Here is an 8154-nt window from a genome sequence, read left to right as displayed (position 1 = left end):
ATATAAATGGCAACCAAACGAATCCATAACAACCAGAAAGAGGCAAAAAAAAAAAAAGTTCTGTATCCGGAATCTGGAAAATACATGTATTTCTTACTATTTCACTGGTAGAAACCCAGGGGCTTTGCTTTCCAAAATGCCCCTGCCTGGGGCCTGAGTATGTGACTGTATTAGCTTCCTGTGGCTGCTGTAGCAAGTTACCACAAGCTCGGAGACTTGAAGCAACCGTTTCTTTTCTGTTTTAGAAACCAGAGGTCAGATGTGAAAGTGTCAGCACGGTCGTGCTCCCCCCAGGGGCTCTAAGGAAGAGCTCATCCCTGCCCTTTCCAACTTGTGGTGGCTGCACCACTCCAGTCTTTGCCTCTGTGATCACATGGCCTTCTCTCTGCCTCTTAAAAGGACACTTTTCATTGAATCTAGGGGCCAGAGATAATCCAGACAGATCTCATCTCAGGATGATGGATTTGATTACATCTAAGTACAAAACTCGTTTTCCAAACAAAGTCATGTTCACAGTTTTGGGGGGATAAGGATGTGGACATACCTTTTGGTACAACAGCAGCCATTCAACCCACTATAGCAACCTTTTCACGGTCAGTGTTTGAGTCCTACCCAACTATTTAAAAACGCTTTCTCCAGGAGGGAACAAGAACTACTAACTGAATTTAAGGTCTAAATAATTCGCCATATCTTTTTTTGCTTGTTTCTGCTCAGTAGAGTTGCAGTCCAGGAAAAAACCGGGGCCCAAAAGTGAAGGGGAGGGACGGGAGTTGCTTCACAGTGTGGAGGGGGATCACCCTGACCTGACACACACTGTGACGGGAAACTTTCTCGCTATTTCAAAATGAGTCTTGAAAATTGCAAACGATGGTTTTTTTTTCTCCATATAAAATGCAAGAAAAATTAAAAAGAGGGAAAAAAGAGGGGGGACTATAGATTCAAAGAGGTTTAAGAGCTATATTAACCAAATGTTTGTACTCTGACTCAAACAACTCCATTTGACATTTGGGGAAATCCCAGAACTGATGGCTAAGTAGGAATAGTAAGGAATTACTGCTAATTATTCTAAATGTGATAATGGCATTTTTTTAAAATATATTTTATTGATTTTTTACAGAGAGGAAGGGAGAGAGAGATAGTTAGAAACATCGATGAGAGAGAAACATCGATCAGCTGCCTCCTGCACAACTCCCACTGGGGATGTGCCCGCAACCCAGGTACATGCCCCCGACCGGAACCGAACCTGGGACCCCTCAGTCTGCAGGCCGACGCTCCATCCACCGAGCCAAACCGGTTTCGGCGATAATGGCATTTTTGGCGATGCTTAAGGAAAGAGCCCTTATCTTTTAGAAATAAATGCTGAAATATGTGTAGATGAAATTGTATGATATTTGGTGTGTGATTCAAAGGAGTCCAACAGGAGAGAAGGGCAGAACTACAAAAAGAGAGGTTATGATTTTTTTGGGTGTTTTTAAAAAATATGTTTTTATTGATTTCAGAGAGAGGAAGGGAGGGTAGAGAGAACTAGAAACATCAATGATGAGAGAATCGGCTGCCTCCTGCACGCCCCTTCTGGGGATCGAGCTGGCAACATGGGCATGTGCCCTGACCTGGAACGGAACCAGCAACTTCCTGGTACATGGGATGACGCTCAATCAACCGAGCCACCCCAGGCAAGCTGTTATGAGTTTTTTTATTGTGGTGGCTGGATTATGGGAACAAGGACATGCATTGCTCTACCCTCTTTACTTGTATATATTGCCCATAATAAAAAAAATTATTTAAAATTAAAAGTCACTTAAATCTTTACCAGTGGAGAATGAGATAAATAAATTACTATCTACTTATTATAAAGAATAATAGCATTCAGCCCTGGCCAGTTTGGCTCAGTGGATAGAGCGTCGGCCTGCAGACTGAAAGGTCCCGGGTTTGATTCAGGTCAAGGGCACAAGCCCAGGTTACGGGCTTGATCCCCAGTAGGGGGCATGTAGGAGGCAGGCGATCAATGATTCTCTCTCATCTCTTGGGCGGTGATAGTGGGATTACTATCATCTCTCTTTGATGTTTCCATCTTTTTCTCCCTCTCCCTTCTTCTCTAAAATCAATAAAAATATATTCTTTAAAAAAAAAAAGAATAATAGCATTCACTTGCATAATCCTCCCTGTGGGCCGGGCCCTGTTCTAAGCATCTCATCTATCTATACAGAATGAGACTGAGTTCTAAGTACTGACCCAGAAAGGTGTCTACTCTAACTTGTTAAGTGAACACACACACACACACACACACACCTGCGTGCTCATTTTTGGAAGTTAAAAAATAATGTATATGCCCTCATGCAGTGCTGGTGGGAATGCAAACTGGTTCGGCTGCTGTGGAAAACAGTTTGACAGTTCTGTGTAGAATTGCCATGTGACCCAGCAATTCCACTTGTAGGCATGTACCCCCAGGAATTGAAAATAGGACTCAAAACAGTACGGATGCTCACAGCAGCACTATCCACAATATCCGAGGGGTAGGTCGTGTGATGGTGTATTTTATGTGTCAGCTCGGCTGGGCTACGCTGCCCAGATATTTGGTCCAGTGTTATTCTGGCTGTTTCCGTGAGGGTGTCTTCCGTTGGTGGGCGTTGGGGAGAGTGGATTGCCCGCTACAAGCTGGAGAGCCTCCTCCAATCCGTCTAAGGCCTTGGTGAAGACTGGCCTCTCCCTAGTGAGAAAGTTCTGCCAGCGCCTGGCCTTGGAGTCTGACTGATTCTTCCCGGGGTCTCCAGCTGCCAGCCTACCCTGCAGATGCGGGACATGCCAGTCTTCCCGATCACATAAGCCACGTCCTTGAAACCTCTTTTGGTTCTGTTTCTCTGAAGAGCCCTGACTAACACGAGTGGAAACAACACCTGTGTTTATCAACAGATGACTAGGGAAGCAAGCTGCGTTTATCCCTACAATGCAATATGATTCCGCCATAAAAAGGGATGAGGTACTGATTCATGCTACAAAGTATAAGAACCTCGAAAACGTTCTAAGTGAAAGAAGCCAGACACGAAAGGTGGCAGATTGTATGATTCCATTGACCCGAAACATCCCAGAATAAAATCATAGAGACAGAAAGTAGGTCAGTGATCGCCAGGGACTGGAGAGAGGGCACACTGGGGAGTGTGACTGAGCAAGGACTGGTTTCACTGCAAAAGTGACAAAGTGCCTGCCCCTTCGTGATACAATTGTATCATCTTTGTAAATTACTCTCCCTTTTATACTGAATATGTATGGGCCTCTTGTGGCAGAACTGGTTATGTCCCTGCCAGTCCTGCGCTGCAAGAAGAGCAATGACCTTACCAAGCATCTGCTTGTTGGAGAAGCAGAACAGGTTCGTTTTCATGAGCCTGGGGCACGCCTGCTCCTTCCCTATCGCCTCCGTCCCCCGATCCTTCTCCCTCTGGGCAGGGCGTCTGGGATCAAGAGCTCAGATGAAGTAGTTTATGCTGTTTTTGTCTTCCCAGCATCCATGTGCCCTCTTTTTGGCATCAACACCCTGATTTCCTTTGGTGACTCATCCATCCCTGAGTTTTCTCCATGGCTGAGATTGGGAGACTTTGGCTTCATCCCCTGGCTCAGGAATGGGCATGTGACCTGGCCTGGCAAATCAGAGCCTCCCATCCCAATGGCCACTGTGATTGGCTCAGGGATGGGCATGTGACCTGGTCTGGCAAATCAGAGCCTCCCATCCTAATGTCCACTGTGTTTGGCTCAGGGATGAGCATGTGACCTGGCCTGGCAAATCAGAGCCTCCCATCCTGATGGCCACTGTGATTGGCTCAGAGATGAGCATGTGACCTGACCTGGCAAATCAGAGCCTCCCATCCCGATGGCCACTGTGACTGGCTCAGGGATGGGCTCAGGACTGAAAGGCTAATGATTCACTGTCTTAGTCCATCTTGGATGTTCTAACAACATACCATAAACTGCGTGGCTTCTAAACAATCAAAATTTATTTCTCACAGCCCTGGAGGCTGGGAAGGCCAAGGTCAAGTGTCAGGCCAATTCATTTTCCAATGAGAACCCGCTTCCCTGCCTGCTGTCTGCTCGCTGTGTCCTCACAGACAGAAGGGGAAGGGAGTTCCTTTTATAAGGGCAGTAATCCCACCATCACCGCCCGAGGGCCCCATCTAACACTCTCACATTGGAGGTTAGGGTTTCAACTTGTGACGTTTGGGGGGGACACAAACGTTCAGTCTATGGCAGGTACTAACCCGAGTTGTTTGCTAGAACCAGTGGAAAGCTCATCTCTCTTCTGGGGTTGCTAACCAAGTAGAAAACAGCCTCAATATTTTGTAATATGATGAAACCACAGGAAAGAAGCCAAGAGTTGAAAAAAAATATAGTTTTCTTTCAAAGAAATTTAAAATTTGAAGTAATTTCAAACATACAGAAAAGCTGTGAGCATAGTACAAAGTTAGCGACATACATTAAACCAGAATTTCCAAGCATAAGCACGACTCACATTTGCTGAAATGTGACATTTTCATGAATCCAATACATTTCATTAAATTGTTTTATAAACCAAGTTTGAACATCCAAGACTCAAGAGAAAGGTGTCATCTTGTTCTTGAGAAAGATATTCTTGAAGGATATCTATCCTTTCAAGAGAGAAAAGTGATACAACTCTCTTCTCAGAAAAAGATTACATATTTTTAATTTAGACCAGAGATAACAAATGGATGTATTCGTTTTGCAGGTAACTCACATAGCTTGGGATAATTGAGCCCAATTTACTTAGCAGTCCTCATTCATGGGTGTCTCCATCCATGAATGTATGGTATGTGTCTGGTACTTTATTGCTAATATGAAAGTACTAGAGTTTGAAATGTTATTTACGCAAACAAATGAGACAGATTGAAGGTTAGCCCTATTTCTCTCTGTACGTTTCTCTCTGGGCCAGGCCTTGTTCTAAAAACTCCAAAGTCTTGGGTAGGAGAGGAAGCAATGAAATGACATCATTTTTTAAAAAAAGGTTTTTATTGATTATTTTTATAGAGGGAAGAAGAGAGAGAGAGAGGAAAACATCCATTGCCTGCCTCCTGCACTCCCCCTACTGGGAACTGAGCCTGTGACCTCTCGGTGCATGGGTTGATGCTCAACCAACTGAGCCACACCAGCCAGGGCAAAATGACTGCCCATTTAATCTGCCATAGTCCCTAGCAACCTACTTACATATGAATTGCAATTAGTTGTGAAAATGACAAATTATTGTGTTATTTTACATCTTTGCCGTCATCTGGTGGTTTTATTAAACTGTAGATGTGTTTCTGATATTGTGCTCTGTGAGGGCATAATATCCACTGTGTGTGTTATAATGGAGAAAATGGGAAACATTGGGCTAGAACAGGTCTTTTTTTGTTAACCTTCACCCGAAGACATTTTTGTTCCCACTGATTTATTTTATTTTATTTTTTAGAGAGAGAGAGAGTGGAAGGGAAGGGAGAGACAGAGAGGGAGAAACATCAGTGTGAGAGAGATTGACCAGAATAGGGCTAGAACAGGTCTTAATAAACCTCTGTAAGGGCTGCCCCAGCCCTAACCCCTTGTGTCCATCAGAACTAATTTGAAAGTGACATTCCAATTAAAACTGGCTTAAACACAAGTGGGAAATTGTCGACTTTTATATCTGAAAGATCCAGAGTTAGAGCTGAGCTCAGATGTGCTGAAATCAGGAGTCAGTCTCTCTCCCAGCTCTTCTCTCCTTCTTGTGGACTCGGTTCTCAGGCCGCATGGTGGCAAGGTGGCTGCCGGCATCCCCGAGGCTCAAATCCAATGGGAAGGAGCCTCTTCCCTAGAAGCGCCTTCAACATGTGCGGGGATTTACTCTGATCTACCCTTGAATCAATCAATCCATCCGTCACCGTTACCAGCATGACACCAGGTGCTGTCCCCAAAAGTGGGGAAAACAACCGCCCTCTGATTCTTGAGAAAACAGATGATGGTATAACAAGGTGGCATGTGTGGTAATGAGTCACTTCAAATCCAAGGAGCCAGGGAAACTGGTTTTCTTTGAGAGGGGACTTCTCAGAAAGTGTCCGTGTGCCGCTTCCTCCCGCGCTTCCCCTGAATAGCGCGGGTCTTGCAACATTACTTCCCCATCATCCTTCGGCCTCACCGTTGTCCCCTTCCTTCAGGCATGCTTTGCCTGACAGCATGTTTCACTCTTGTCTTAAAGGAAACATCTGACTTTCTGGAAGCATCGTTTAGAAATGTGTTCTGCAGTATAATCGAAAACGCTCCTGCAGTTAATTTAGCCAGAAAGTGTGTGTGTGTGTGTGTGTGTGTGTGTGTGTGTGTGTGTGTGTGTGTTTCACAACAGGAAGCCCCAGAAGCCAGACAGTTAGGGGCTGTGGGGGACACAGACTATTTATATGTCCCAGTCCATAATCCTTTGCACATTTTCCTTTATTCTCAGGCCTCTCTTGTTGCAAGATGGCTGTGGTACTCCCTCCTGGCTATGTTCATGATCCCGGCAGAAAGAAGGGAGACCGGCCAAGGCTTTATTTGTTTATTTCTGTGATCCTCACCCAAGAATATGTTTATGGATTTTAGGGAGAGGGGGAGGGAGAGGGAGAGAAAGAAGCATCGATGTGAGAGAGAAACATCGGTCAGTTGCCTTCTGTACACACCTGACCGGGAATCGAACCCACAATCTTTTGGTGTACGGGGGACGACGCTCCAACCAGCTGTGCCACACGGGCCAGGGCCTCAAGGGGTTTTGGTAAGAATGAAATCAACTAATATGTCTAAGACCATTTAGTGAGAGTAGAGACGTCCCTTGCTCACGGCATCCCCCCAGTGCCTAGCACAGTGCCTGGAGTGTAGTGGGAATCTGAGAAAGTCTTGTGGAATGAGTCCCCCTGGACTCTGCATGCCCCAAAGAGCAGGTTCTTGGCACATAGTGGAAAGTGGGTGTCAATAAATGGAAGCTGCTATTATTGCTGGGAGCTATTATTATCGGAACCAAACATGCTTGGGAACAAGATCTTCTTTCACTGATGTCATGCAGAAACGACTCTTTTTGTGAGGGGGAAACCCCTCTTTTATTGAAGAAAGATGTCAGAGTGGAGGCCACGGTCCCTGGTGGAAACTATTATGCCAGATGGCTTCATGGACACACAAAGTTGTTTTGTTTTTCTTAAAAATATACATTTTTATTGATTTCAGAGAGGAAGGGAGAGGGATCAAGAAATAGAGACACTGCACTAGCAGCTAGGGCCTAGCTGGTTTGGCTCAGTGGATAGAGCATCGGCCTGCGGACTGAAAGGTCCCGGGGTTCAATTCCAGTCAAGGCCACATGCTTGGGTTGCAGGCTCGATCCCCAATAGGGGATGTGCAATCAATGATTCTCTCTCATCATTGATGTTTCTCTCCCTTTCTCCCTCTTCCTTCCTCTCTGAAATCAATATATTAAAAAAGAGAGAGAGAGATGGAAACATCAATGGTGAGAGAGAATCACTGACTGGCCGCCTCTTGCATAGAGAGAGATGGAAACATCAATGATGAGAATCACCAACTGGACGCCTCTTGCACGGCCCCACACTGGGGATTGAACCCACAACCTGGGCATGTACCTCCAGGAACACATAACCCTGACCTCCTGGTCCATAGGTCAATGCTCGGCCCCTGAGCCACACCTGCCCGACACAAGGTAAGTTCTGGGCAGAGAATTTGAGGAGGATGATGCTGATGGTGGGGGCGAATGAGTTGGTGGGTAAAGCAAACCAGAAAAGAACCCCCTCCACCCTCTACGAAGCACATCTTGGTCCCATTCTTTCCTGCAAATGTGGCAGCGTTATTCCCAGGGAAAGCCTGAGATGAGATCGATTCCAGGGTCCGACACACGCAAGGCTCGGTGCACAAGAAGAAGGCGATGAAAACAGTCGTGAGAACGTGGCCGAAGAGAAAAACCTAAACAGCGCCGGCATCATCTTTTCAACGATAATTCTGCCAACGGAGGGAACAGGGCTGAAATGTAACGAAAACGCTTTTCCCAGCTGCAGTCTCCTGGCGGAGCGCTGATTCATCCAACAGGCGCGAGGTCAGGGCTCCAGGACACATCCCGGACTGCGGGGCCCGTTCACCGGGCGTCACTGCGGACTTCGAGGCACGTTTCCG

Source organism: Myotis davidii, unplaced genomic scaffold (assembly GCF_000327345.1).
Source record: "Myotis davidii unplaced genomic scaffold, ASM32734v1 scaffold223, whole genome shotgun sequence".
Taxonomy (NCBI): Eukaryota; Metazoa; Chordata; class Mammalia; order Chiroptera; family Vespertilionidae; genus Myotis; species Myotis davidii.
Note: the sequence above shows the minus strand (reverse complement) of the source record.